This window comes from Lipotes vexillifer, unplaced genomic scaffold (assembly GCF_000442215.2).
Source record: "Lipotes vexillifer unplaced genomic scaffold, Lipotes_vexillifer_v1.1 scaffold493, whole genome shotgun sequence".
Classification (NCBI taxonomy): Eukaryota; Metazoa; Chordata; class Mammalia; order Artiodactyla; family Lipotidae; genus Lipotes; species Lipotes vexillifer.
The window spans coordinates 1,383,992-1,399,454 of NW_006786277.1; positions in this window are offsets into that span (position 1 = coordinate 1,383,992).

Consider the following 15,463-nt stretch of genomic DNA (forward strand, 5'->3'; position numbering starts at 1 on the left):
CTCTTTCCCATATAATGATTAGTGTTGGATTTTCCCAGTTTCCTATTAGGGTTATGAGGATGTTTATAGCATAAATTAAAACTGGGAATGGACATGGTACCAGGTTGCTCCTCTTCCACTTTGAGACACTCCGCAAGTCCTGGTGGTAAATAAAAAGCTAGGATAATCTAGATGTATCTTCAAATTTCACCAGTAGATTTTGGCTGACCAGTGATTGTAATCAGCTGTTTAAGAAAAACTTATTTTTCTTAAAACTAGTATTTGATATTTTACTTTTCCAAGACACATCCGTAAATCTACTTTTTTAACCTTCCACTGTTTCGGAATCCCTGCTAAAGGGATTGCAAAAGGCTATAAAAACAATCCATAGTACTGATGAGGTGCCATACAGACAAGCTGGAAAAAATATCAACTTGTTCTGAGAAGGATAAATTAACAGAAATAAAATAGAAGCACGAGACCAACCTCTGGGCTTTTATTAAATACCTCTTCATTATAATGTAGATATATGTATAGCAATCCTGAAACAAGGTAACCATTGCTGTCTACATCTGTATGAATAAAGAAGAATCATATTATCAAGGCAATAGTTAAATTTCTGCCCTTATTTTAATTTTTTCACCTAGATAACACTTGCTCTTTTTTTTAGACCCAAAGTTCTCCTCTGTCAGGAAGGTTTGCCCAACTCACCTCTTTGGCTTAGATCCCCTCAAATGTCTCTCACAGCATCCATGTGTCCATCACATATCTCATGTCAGACCTAGCAGTCATTATCACCTCTCTGTCTTTCTACTCTACTTTGTATCCTCAGTCTGCTGTGAACTAAGTGTAATACTCTCCAATAAAAGGAGTTAAATATTTTAATAAATAAGTTAATAAATAAATCTCTTTCAAGATTGCCCCCAAATTTCTCCCTTTCCCTGATGTGCACATCCTGTATAATCTCCTGCCTTTGAGTGTAAATATGATGGGATATCATTCCTGTGATTAAGTTATTAATCAGTTAGTTTTGAGCCAATCAAAGGGAAGATTACCCAGGTGGGCCTGACCTAATCAGATGAGCCTTAAAAGGGACTTGGACCTTCCTGAGTCAGAGAGATTGGAAGCGTGAGAAGGACTATGGAGGGGACCATGGGGCAAGGACCTGAAAGAGGTCTCTGTGAGTTGTGATCGTTCCTCAGCCAACAGTTAGCAAGACAATGGAACTTCAGTCCTACAGCTGCAAGGAAGTTAATTCTGTCAAAAACCTGAAGGAACTTGGAAGTGAATCCTTTCCTCATCAAGCTTCCATATGGGAGTATAGGAGGCCAGTCAATACCTTGATTTCAGCCTGTGAAATCCTGAGCAGAGGACTCTACTAAAACGTGCTGACCCATGGAAACTGTGAGGTAAAATTTTTGTTGTCTTATACTACCGAGCTTGCGGTAATATTTTATACTACCATAGGTAAACTAATACAGAGACTTTTCTTACTAAAACTTGCAAACATTCCCCAACACTGTGGTCCTACCCAGCTCTCTTTTCTATTTTATTTTTTATAATGCTTATCAATGTCTATCTTAATACAAAATTTATGTATCTATTTTGCTTATTTTCTGTTTATCCCCTTCACCATGGAAGTTCCATGTGGTAAGGATTTTTTTATTGCTATGATTCATTTATTTTTATAACCCTGGTAACCTCAAATATGGCATAACATATGACAGCAGTCTATATTTGTAGAATAATACATGCATGCATGAAGGAATAAATAAATAAAAATATATTTAACATGTCTACAACTTGTGTTGGAGGCTAGAATATACATTAGAACTAAATAAATAAGTAAAAAAATAAACCAATATACTTAACAGTACAAATCATCCTAATACTTTAAAAGCTCTGATTGGATTCAAGGAAGAAGACTGGATCAAATCCCATAGAAATATGTAGTTACTGGCAACTTGTTACTGATTAGATATACCATGTAGGAAATTCATTTGATCTGTGATTACTGATTTGCATTTTTAACTTGAATCACAAATAATGTAAATAACTAGTAATTTGAATTTTTAACTTTTGCTACCTTTCTCTTAACTATTCATTTGATTACTAAGTGCATTTAAGCTATAGATTTCCTGGCCAGGTGGGCAAAATAAAGGACATTTTTTTAAATCCAAATTGCCAAGTGATACAGAGGTAAGATATAGCAGAGATAGGAGCTCCAACAATTGGTATGTCTGCTGAATATTTCATTAATGTAAAAGAACAGTTTCTACTCTTTGTAAAATTTAAAAATATAAAGAGCTCAATTATGAGAATTGTTATTATGCATCTAGTGTTAGTCAGAAGTAACTGGTCTATGAAATAGGAGTGATTGATAACATGGAAAAATAATTACCATTTCAGACTTTATAGCCAGACAAACATTACTGCTAATAGTTAAAGGAGTATTCTATAGTATTGAGGATAATTTTTAAGAATGTCAAGGGAAGATAGATACTGTCCCATAACTGGTATGTTAGGCAAGAGGGTATATCAAGAGTTTGGTAGGTGCTCACATGAAGAGTTCGATTTGATTAGAGAATAGCTAAAATAACAAGTGCTTCTTCTTAGCAGATTTTTATCTTCAGCTTAGATTTTTGAATGTGTGTTCACAACATAGACTAGTGGGCATGAAATTAAAGACAAACATTAAAGAGGTATATGATTTTTTTAAAAATACCAGAAGACCACCAGCAAAGAACAATAAAAAGGAATTCACTGGTAATTTAGAGAATGAAGATGTACAAGGTAGACACAGACACAAGTTTGGGAGCAACAGAATAATCTTCCTAGATTACAAACACACACACACACACACACACACACACACACACAAATAAACAGTAGTTATATGTCAATTATATCTCAGTATTAAGCTGGAGACAAAGAAAAAAAAAACAGTAGAAATTTTGAACTCACAATTTTTTTTTCTGTCTACTCTGCCAAGGAGAATGTTCCAGAGATTTTTAAAAGGTAAACAAATATTAATGGAAAGAACTTGAAGCCCTAGATATGTCAGAAGTATAAGAGAGAATTTGTTATTCTAAAGTATTCACAACTCCAAGCTCAGAAGAATTTCATTCCAGCCTACTGAAAGAACCATCCAATGAGATTCCTGAACTACTTCTCACATGCTTTAAAGTCAACTATGTATTTTCTAGATCAGCCAGAGAACAAGTTATTTTCTAGATATTTAAAGAAGAGGAAGTAAAGCATGAGGCAGTATGACTCATTAGTAGAACTATATATAATTCTCCGTGGTGTGGTAGGCACAATTTTAAGAGGACATCAACTGACACATACCCCATATAATTCCTTCCTCTTGAGGATCTATGACCCACTTTTATGGAATGCAACAAAAGGGATGGGATATCACTCCCATGATTGTGTAGCATTATACAGCAAAAGTGAGGGATTCTGCAGATGAAATTACAGTCCCTAATTAGTTGATTTTTAATTAATTAAAAAGGAGATTATTCTGGGTGGTCCTGGTCTAATCGAACATCCCTGAAGTCAAAGATTCAAAGTATCAGAGACTCTCTCACCTGGTATCCTTGAAAAAAACAAGCTGCTATAACTTATATGGTCACAGGAAAATGAATTATGTCTACAATCCAAAGGATTTTGTATGCACATCCTTCCCTAATCAATTCTTCAGTTGAGAATGCATCCCATCCAACATCTTGATTTTAGATGTGTGAGACTCTGAACAGAGAACCTAGGTAAGATGTGCCCAGCCTTCTGACCAACAGAAACTGAGATAATAAATGGATGATGTTTTAAGCCACTCAATTTACAGCAATTTGCTACACAGCAAAAAAAACCCTAACATAATGGGTGATGTAGATTGTTTGTAATAATTGCCCCAATTAATCTCCTTCCTATTTTCACACCCTTTGCACTGACTGACTAGCCTTCCATTAAGAGTTTATTTTCTACTCTGAGTCTGATCTGCATTGTGACCCAATTTAATCAATAGAACGAGGCAGATGAAATGTTTTGTCATTTTGAAGTATCCTGTTTTCTTCTTATGATCTTTGCTCCAGTTGTGAGAGCAAGTCTGAGATAAACTACTGGAGGATGAGTGATCGTGTGGAACAGAGCTTTACTGTTTCAGTTGAGGACAGCCTAGACCAGCCTAAACACAGCTATCTGTAACATATGTAAGAAAGCCTAGCCAAGATGAACAGATCTGCTTAAATGACCAAGAACTAAAAATGTCTAGTGAAATTTACTTGACTAGAAGCTCCAATATTTGTTTGTATAATATAGCTGACAAAAAAACTGAATGAGCTTAAGCAGACATAACAGCAGTGCATGGTCTAAAACAAGGGAAATTAATATTTCTTACTTGCTTTTAAGACTCTTAGTTGAAATAGAGTGTTCTATCTGAGAACTGCTGCTAATGTGTGGGCATTGATGAAATTGTTTTCCTCAAAAGGAGTTTATATAATAATAAGAATTTGAAAGCTATCAATATTTCACATTCATATAGAAATAGATTTTTTAAAAGACTTAAAGAAAAAATATAGATGATGAGACTACATCACATTGGAGGCTTTATTATGCAAAAGAAATCTTCAGTATTTTTGGTGGGGCTAAAGACCAAATACTTCTAACCTATAAATGAAAATTCCAATAAGAAAGAGGTTGGTTCAATTGAAGGAGTAATGTTCTGAAACTTAGAGCATAAAAAACAAAAACAAAACCAAAAAGAAAAAACAAACAAACAAAAAAAAACTAATAATCCTCATAAACCAGTGCTTTTCCAGTAGCTAGAAATTGTTTAAGCCTGGGATTATTGTTTCTCATCCCATCACTGGAGCTGGGATTTGGGATTACTGGTCCCATGCCATTGGGAGAATTGATGCACTTGACAGATGGTAGGACTAGATGACTTCTAATATTACTTCCAAATTTAAGAATGTTTATTAGTTTGTATCTTGGATCTTGATTTTAATTATATTTACATAATCCCTCATAATTTACTTTTGCATTTTCTAAACTCTTACTCTTTTAGATAGTTCCATTAAAGTTTGTATAGTAGAAGCTTGGAAAATGATTTCAATATGGAATATATCATGAGATGTAATAATACTATCAGGTCTGACCATTAAAGTTTTCTGTACAGCATATACAAAAAAAACCCCAATATTCAGAAGTTACTTATTTTAGAATATGATTTTCTTTTTGTCTTTTTAAAATTCAAATACATATATCAAAACACACGTATTTTTAAAGAACAACACAAAGAACAGCAACATGCATTCAGGTTACATTTTAAGTAGAATAAAGAGATCATGAATATTTATGTATTTGGAAAGACTTGTATTCCACACGTATGGCCAACCAAATAATTATGCAAAGATAGTTTCACTTAAAATTACAAATGCCATATTTTAGTTTGTGCTCAACAGTTTATAATGTATATTGATAATGGAGGGAAATGGCTTCTATTTAAAAACAATACATTTAAGTTGGAAAAATGCCATTACAGCATATTTTAAAACGTTAAAATGTCTGGAATTGCGTTACCGTAAGAGCTAACAAAGGTCCCAATGCTGACTGATGTTTAAAAACTAGACATTATTTCCTCTATTGAAGAGAATATATTTCTAAGATTTAGTCTGATAAATTCTTATGCTCTGATTTATGCATTTATTGTGTTTAGCTTGTTCAGTTTGATCTGTACATACAAGAGGAACTCCAAATAAAGGTTATTATGGGTTAGGAGCAAAGCGACATATCTCTAATAGGAAATTATATGAATGGCAATTTAGTTCTTTTATCTTTTTCCATGACAGATCATGTAATTATTCTTAAAAAAAAAAGAATTTGTGATCATAATCTCTACATAATACTCTGCTAGACATTTGGGATGTAAAAAGTATGATACCAGAAGGGGATAAAGAGCATGCCTACACAATATATAGGTTATAATAAAAAGAACAGAAATATTTTACTAAAAGACAGGATGGTAAGTAAGATGCTAATATCCTCACATTCTGTTAAATAGAAAAAATATGGGCTTAGGAATCAGACAGCATTTCAAATTCAGGGTGAACTACTTTTTAGCTCTGTGTCCTTGCACAAATTTTTTGACGGCTTCAAACCTGTTTCTGTGTTTCTAAAATGTACAATGTAAAGCATTTGTTACATAAGAAAAGTTCTTTATGTGCTAGTTTCCACACTTTCTTCCTTTTCACCTCCTCTCATTGAGTCATCCTAGCCCAAGCCAGTGTACCACTACACATTTGGCACCTGGAATTCATGTCCACTTTTTAATCACTATTAAAACTGAAAACATCCATTCTGTATTTGCTGTGGAAATATATTGTCCTCTCCTCACTTAAGTCTAGAGGCAATGTTTTAAACACAGTATTTTTACAATAAATATATTGTATATTTATGGAAAACTTTAGATAGGATTGAAAATATTTTTTACTTTCTTAGAAAAAAAAAATCTCAATAACTGACATTAATGTTAGAGGGAAAAAAGAACTTGAAGAACAATTTTTTCCGAAGTATACTCTCCTGAAATATGGAGGTAGATTTCTTTTGCCTCATATATTTAATCTTTATTCCAATTAAGTGTAGGCTTTAAGATTAGAAATGTACATAGTGATCATTTGGTCCAGTCCTCTGCTTTCAGACTGGTAATTCATTATAATGGCAATTCACAACTGATGCAACTGAGGTTACCTTGAAAAGGGAAGGGGGTTCCTATAAAAGGACTCGAATGACATTTATCAAGCTACAATATAAAGTTGCACTAGGATGTTTCACTGTGCTTTGTATTTCCTATCTTCTCAGCAAACTTCTAACACCTTATTCAGAACTTCAGGGAACTTCTCCTGTTCTCTTATTCTGAAGATTTTTCTACCTAGCAGTTAAAGATATAGGTCTATACAGAGCAAGTTAAGTCATTAGACTTTCTCTGGCAGGAACCGACTAGCTATTTACCAATTCTGTCTCTCTCTTCCTGGAGAAGAAATTAAACTACATAAATAAAATACATTTTCCAGCCTCTCTTGCGATTAGTTGTCAGTGTGACTGATTTCTAACCAATAGAAAGCAAGCAGAAATGATGGGTGCCACTTCCCTACTTCTTTAGAACAATTTCTCATGCTGGATCTTCTAGACTCTTTAGCCATTCTGGTAAACTGGAATGGAGAACACTGATGACTTTTGAAATAACTTGTTACAGGTAGAAACACCAGATAAAAAAGAGTTTTAAGTGATTGCCACCTCTTTGGCAAGATCAGCATTGGACTCTCTCTTATATTAGGAAGAAAAAAAAATGTCTATTTTATTAAACAACTGAGATTTTGTGTTTTAACCATTTTGGTTATTAACATTACTTTATCCTATCCATGAAGTTTAATATCTAAGACAAATGTTATGAGAAACACATATGCTTTGCTCTCCTATTGATTTAAAATATATTTGTTTTAGATATATAAGTATATATAATATGCATACATATGTGTTACATATACAGTTTTATATTTATTATCTATAATACATACATGCATTATACATGTATTAATATTATTTTATATAATATATATAGTATTTACAGAAATTAAAGGGAAAAGATTGAACTACTGCACTGTAGATAAGAAGGAGAACTAGCACCAGAAAAGAGAGCATGCCAGACATAAAGTCTTACAACTGAAGAGTATGGAGGTGAATACTGCACGGGAAAAAAGAAGCATTTGAAATACTGGAAAGAAGAGCCTCTCAGACATTTAATGTGATACCACAAGAAGCACTGTGTGGCATGGGGGAGAGTGGCAATCATTGATTGGTGCTATCAAAGTTATTTGTTCAACTGGACAAGGAAACCATTTCCAACCTGAAACATGAAATGAGGAAAAGTGTAAACGTATATTGTCAAAATCGCTTCTAACTCCTGCCAGTAGAAGCACTGGAAGTGGCTTGGTGTACAAATGTATTAGAACCAAGGATTTCCGAAATAAAGAATCAAAATGAGAGAGGTCTTGAATTAAGGCTATGAATGTGGAAAAATAGAGAGAAAAGAGAGGATTTGAAATATGCTATTAAAAGTATCAGCCAAAGATCAACATTTTACTAAAAATCTATCCTGTGTGGTGCTAAAACCTTGAGAAATATTTGTTCATAAGAAAGACAGTGCCATTGAAAATATTATCTGACCTTGTTAGTGCAATAAAAACTATTCCAGTCACTAATGTATCTTGACCTTGGCTTTTATATATTAAAATAACTAATTCTTATCTTTGAGGAAGTGTCTGGAAACTAAAACATATGGTTGTTTGCAAAACCATGATTACAGATGAAAATTCTTGGAGTTTTGTAACTGCAAATGAGTGTGCAGTAGTCTTTTCACACAAAAATGATCAATGTGTTTCATTCTGGAAAAATAATCAGGTACATATGGACATAAGAATAACAAACAAAGCAGCTATTGGTTAAGACAATTTGTCTTAGAGCTAGTTATCTTTGGAATCAATTGAGTTTCTGTACTAGTGTTCGTGATTTCTGAAATGATTTTGCTTTTTGTCTGAGAACCTCAGTTTTCTGATATCCAAAGTGTGGATAAGACTGTCTCTCTCATAGAGCGATTGTGGAAAAAATGAACTACTATTTGTAACGTATTGGGTTTTATTAAGCCAGGTACATATTAAGCTCTACTAAAATCATTCAAAGACTTAGCAAACACTAACATTTTCATCTCTTCTCCTAGTGGAAATCTCAGACAGCGTTCTGTGCCTTTACTTGGATACACATATAAGTGTATATGTACATGCTTATATATTTTTGTATAAGGGTACATGTGTTTATACATGTATTTGTTCATATATACATACATGTTATGTAAGTTCTGTGTATATATACATATTTACGTGAAGAAAGAGCAAAAAAGACCTGGATTCTATGTTTACAGATATATAGTGAAATAAAGCAAATAGATACTAATAGTACAAGAATTTACAGAAGTAGAAAATGGAGGCTAACTATTGCTGATAACAGCAACGTGAATATTTAAGCTTACACTAAACGTTAATATTTCTGATTCTGAGAATTAAGGACTCTGAGTGCATATAAATTTGAAATATTCCAGTGATTGAAAGGGTCATCTTCTCAATTATGTGTTTACTTTAATATGCAGATATATGATCAATTTAACAAAACCTTCTAAGGAAAAATTCCAAAAACTATAATTATAGTCAGATATGTATCATTAGCTTTGATATGGTTAAACTTCACTTAACATCCACTTATTCAGGTGTAAAACAGATTAATAGTTTGCCCACAATATCTTCTATGGCTGTCATAATTATGAAATAATGAAAATTATGATGAGATTAAAAATTGAAGATTAAAATGGTATAAAATAGATGATGATATTATTATCATTGTTGTGAAAGACATAATACCAAGAACACTGGTTCCATAAACTTGTATAAAATTTTTGTCAAGAAGGTCTTAAACAGAAAGCAGTAACTACAAATGAAAAAGGAGCAATGATGGTTAGATGTTTGTCTTTCAAAAGAACACTGGGAAAATTAGGAAAGATTACAAACAAAGGCATAAAAATAATACTTTAAGAGATGGAAAATGTATCTCATGAAGACAAGAGAAGGTAATTAAGATGGTTCTGTCTGTAAGATAGAAGAATAAAAATTGGTTTATCTTCAGCAAATAAAGAGGGTCTATCAAAAGTATGCCATTATTCTGCATGTTTTATTTTTTAAAAAATTGACAGAGAAGTTTTGAATGAATATAAGAAAGATCACCCATGACAGGGTCAATACTGGAGAGAAGAGCTATAAAAAAGCAATACAAATTTATTTTATTGAGTGTATCTCTCTATCATCTATCTATCTATATATCTATCTTCTATATATGCTTTGGATTATCTGTTTGAAAATCAAGAACTAGACCAATTTATCCCTGGAATCCTCTCTAGTTCTATCATTTCTAGAATAAATAAATGCATTTGATAATTTCTCTACATGTCAGTCCTTTTTACTAAACCAACAAGACAAATAGCATTTAAATTTATCATTGCTAGTAACTTCTTACAGTTTTTTTAAGTATATAGACTGATTTTGTTCGTGGCTGAAAAAATATCTGATTATTTCACTAGTTTTCCCTAATATTGTTTATAAGGTTATGAAGTGAAATTAATTCATGCAGGAAAATATGTTCAAAATATAGGAATCTTACTATATTAGGACTATTTAAAATGAAAAGAGTGAAGATTATTATAAAATATAAGAAATATTATTCCAAGCATTTGTTTACTTTCTTTGAAAGTGGGTAAGGAAATCAACAGAATCTGAAATATGGGCTAAAATAGCATATATTATGTATGGACTATAAAGATAAGGTATCTAGCTCTGAAGTGATTTTTTTTAAATAGTATTTTCCATACTTGAAATTGTAAATTATCCAGTTCTGTCTTGATTGACTTAGAACAGTCAACAATCAACAGAAACAGAAAATTGTGTTAAGAGAACTAATTGACTTGTGGAATTTTCATTTCAGTAATGACCTTGAGCCTTTGCTGCCTGTAATGCCCTCAGATCATGTCATGGGGCTCTAGTAAAGATCTATCATCAAATCAATTACAAAAAGCAATGGAACATCTGATCCTTCTCTTGAAATTAACTAGGGAAAGTAGGAGAGCACACCTTCAAATGACACAATGAATTATTATGTTTTCAATGACCCAGGAAGGAAAGCACTAGTGATTGATGGGAAGTGATATTTAAATGAGAATTGTACATTTCTGGGATTAAGCATGTAGCAATGATCATGAAAATTAACAGAAACTTAAATCTGTTAAAATACTTTCTTTTTTTTATGTAGCCATGGAAGTGTTTTCTTCTCACTATTCTCTGTATCCAAAACCACAATTCTGGGAAGGGACCTACATATTGAGGTTATTGCTGTACCATTTAAAAGTATGACGGTGAGTACAGCAGACTTCTCAATTTCATTTTCATTACTATATAAGAAAAATATGCAAAATGGACCATCATATGTTAACTGTTACAATTTGTTTCCCACTATGGCAATTCAACAAAATGAAGTTAGAAAAATATGGTCAAAGATGACAAATTTAATTATAGTAATTCATTTGACAAAATAAATATGAATATTATTTAGATAGTGGTTCTATTCTGCAAACATAAAACTCATAAATAATAGATGCAACTGCCTCCTTCCAAAACAATTCCCCAATATTTCCTAATTGACTGATATTTTAGATAATTGCCGTGTTTTTATATGGGCCCTTGGAGTCTTTTAATGAGGTGATCTAGCACCTAGACTTATAATGTAAGTTTTAATATAGAGCGTTATTCTTAATTATCTTTGTAGACAATACAAATTGCACTGTTTTTATTGCAAATGGTTATAAAATATTAAAAATTCAATTCAAATATTAAATTAAAGAATAATTTTCTTTGGATGCCATGTAAAATACAAATGTTTATAATTCTCTTGCCTACATAAAAATCTATCCTTATGACTGCAATATGGTGGGTAAGCACGTGGGGACTTAGGAGTTCAGACCTTGCCCCACCCCTAATTGTGAAGTGTGTGGCCTTGGTTAATCTATTAATTTCCCAGCCTCAGTTTCTTCATATGTAAAATGGTATTGATGGTAGTCATTGTCGTATGATCTTTGTAAAGATGATATTAGGAAATGAATATATAATGGTTAGTCAGAATTCAGATGTAGTAAACAGTGTGAGCTATGATGATGGTCAGAGTCGATTATTAAGTATTCCTTTAATTATGTTAAATTCTTAAATGTTTCTATTCAATTAACTATAAAGACTTCAAACTGGCAATATAGTGTGTTTTATTTAATAATGCAAGGAGTTCAGCTTTCTTTTAAGTCGTGGTGAAGTCATTAATAGGCCTATCATAATATTTTATAAATTTTTGTGTAATACTATGATATTATGACTTTATATTAAAGGGTGACAGTGAATTAATATAGCCATTTGATGTGTGTTGATAGTATAAATTACTGCATTATCTTTGTAAGGGAGGTAAACTATGTTCAGGAAACACATTCCTAAAGTACCAAATTTCCCATTTTTATACCTAATGGGATTAATGAGTTTTCTATTTCATTAACACAGACTCTTTAATAATTAACCACATTAAGGTGAGCACAGAAAATAATCTCAGTGTGCTCAGAGTTTTGCCCCATTCACTTAATAGAACAGACATTTTTATCACCTTTGATTTCTGGGATTTCTTGGCTTTTAGCACTAGTATTATGGTATTCTCAGGATAGAAGCAGAAGTCTTAGATGAGAATAGACCGTCTTGCTAGCATCTTCCCCTTCCTGTCTTAAAAAAGACCCAGGCTGCCAAGGAACTCTTGATTCAGCCTTGCTTTGTACTCAGCCTAGGCCCTGCCTGTAACAACTGAAAGATGCTGGAGGGTATCATAAAGGACCCCGTGGAGTGTTTTTCTCTTCAGAGATCTTGAAGGAAAACATAGCTCTTATCTTTATAGTCTCACTGCATTAGAGGTCAAAATAGGGGAAGAAAGCTCTTTAAATTCTCATGTGAAGAATCAGGGACATAGAAAAGTAAGGAGTGTCCTTACACAGAATCCTAGACATAAACACGAATCAACCATCAGTACTTGCAATTAGGCATTAAACTTTAAATGTCTCTCTAGTGTAGCAGTAATTATTATGAAGCGTGTAAATATGGAGGGAAGAAGAGAGAAATGGTTACACATCTTTATCTTGTTTCAAAGAAAAGGAATTCTCACTGATGAACTGTTAAACACCCAGCAATCTGTTTGGGCAAAGCAGACACACACATATACAACCTGATAATAATAAAATATTTAGTTAAACGATATTTGAAGATAATAGTAGCAGAGCTATGCCAGTCAAAGCATAGCTAATTACTAGATGGATTCAAAGGTCCCACACCAGTACAGAAACTTTTCCTTTCTATGTTTAACCAAGAGGTCCATTTGGTAAGAAATAGAATTGGTGGATAACATTAATAGTAAAACTTTTGATGACTGCAAGTAGAAATGAGGTTAAATCCCTAATATATTGAAAATATATGAAAATGCATAAAAATGTTTCAGGTACTAAACAAAAGTCCCTCCTGCATATACAACAAAATGAAAGGTGAAACAAAGCAGAATGAAAAGCAGTGGACCAAGTCAACACATTCTTTGGTATTTTGCTCTAACATTTCCAAGAGAAAACAGTAAAGGAGAACAAAGTTCTTGTGCTTCAGGATACATGGGCCTGCACATAGGTAGTTGGAATAAACATGGAACTAGAGAAATGTTGTCAAGGACTCTTGTACTCAGTGTGGATTTTGTATTAGTGTAGACAGAGAGACTAAAAATTAAATAAAAAGTAAAAACATAATTTTGTGCTTAGTATTTAAAAACTCTGGTATCAGCAGATATTATAGAATAAGAATAATGTAAGGCACAGAATAAAATTAATAAAAATGAATAATAAATGGTAAAAAAGAGCTGGAAAGACCTTGTATGAGGGACTTCCCTAGTAGCACTGTGGTTAAGAATCTGCCTGCCAGTGCAGGGGACACGGGTTCAAGCCCTGGTCCAGGAAGATCCCACATGCCATGAAGCAACAAAGCCTGTGCGCCACAACTACTGAGCCTGTGTGCTGCAACTACTGAAGCCTGTGTGCCTAGAGCCCGTGCTCCACAACAAGAGAAGCCACCACAATGAGAAGCTCATACACCACAATGAAGAGTACACCCTGCTCGCTGCAACTAGAGAAAGCCTGTGCACAGCAACGAAGACCCAACGCAGCCAAAAAAAAAAAAAAAAAACCTTGTATGAGAGACTGAGCAGATTCATCAACTTCCCTGTGAGGCAAGATGGTGTTGTGGAAAAAAAAGACCTGTTGCATATTATTTGTAGTTTATATATTTGGAATTTGGCTTAAGTGATCTATAAACTCTACGTAGTCTATTCCATTCTCTATATTTAGCTATTCTCAATTTAGTATGTTGTATTCTTTATAAAGTTGTAAAAGTTAAGGAACACTGCTGGATTCATTTAGTTTCTTGAATGATCTAAATAGTACAAACATATTTTAGAGCAGTATCTTGGTGCAGCCAGTTCTGTCATTGAGATATTTAGGCAAAAACTACGCTTCACTGCCACTGGTAAAAATATTGTGTGGAAGAAACCAATCAGTATGCACATAAGGATGATAAGTTAATAACTAGGCAAATCCAAGACCTGGGTTCACTACATATATTAGTTTTCCTTTGATGAATAATAAATTTGTGGCTCAAAACAACATACGTTTATTATCCCAGTTTCCATGGGTGTAGAGACCACAGATGGTTTAGCTAACTTCTCCATTCAGGGTCTAATTGGGCTGAAATCTAGGTGTTTAGCCAAGGCTGCAGTTCTCATTTGAGGCTTGGGGGGTCCTCTTCCAAGTTACTGTTGTTGGTAGAATACAGTTCTTAGCAACTGTAGGACAAGGGCCGTTGGCCCCTAGAGGCCACCCACGTTTTCTTACCACGTGTTCTTCTCTACAACACAGCAGTTTGCTTGTTCAAGGCCAAGAGGTGAGCATCTCAGCTACTTGAAATCTTCACTCAGGCAAGGATTGAACTCTGTTTTAAAGGGCTCACATGAGTAGGTCAGGCTCACTCAGGAAAATCTCCTTTCTGACGAACTTAAAGGCAACTGGATTAGAGACCTTAACTACATCCCTGAAATTCCTTCACCTTTACCATCATAACATAACCCAATCATGGCAGTGAAATCCCACCACATTCACAAGTCCTGCCCATAGCTAAGGGCAGGAATCTCGGGGTTCATCTTAGAATTCTGCTACCACATTACAATACTGATGTAATATGCGTTGATGTACAGTGGGATTACAGACAGTTCTGGTCTCTTGTACTTATTTCCCTTCATTTCTATAGAGGTTATAATAGTTCCGTTTCATAAGATTGCAAGGATGAAATGAGGTAATAATTGCAAAGGGCTTGCAATAGAGCTTGAACTTAGTAAGTGCTACATAAGTATTGTTTAAAAAAATGGAATATTTAAAATAGTTACTGGCACATACTAAATATTCAAGAATGTTAGCTGCTATTATCTTTTTAAAATTATTATTAATTCTTGAAATGTAATGTTTAGTCAGAAACAGTGAGTGGTGTTTGGCTTGTCTTTTATAGTTGTGGTACAAGAGATAAAAATATATATTATGGGGCTTCCCTGGTGGCGCAGTGGTTGAGAGTTCGCCTGCCGATGCAGGGGATGCGGGTTCGTGCCCCAGTCCGGGAGGATCCCACATGCCGCGGAGAGGCTGGGCCCGTGAGCCATGCCCGCTGAGCCTGCACTTCCGGAGCCTGTGCTCCGCAACAGGAGAGGCCACAACACTGAGAGGCCCGCATAC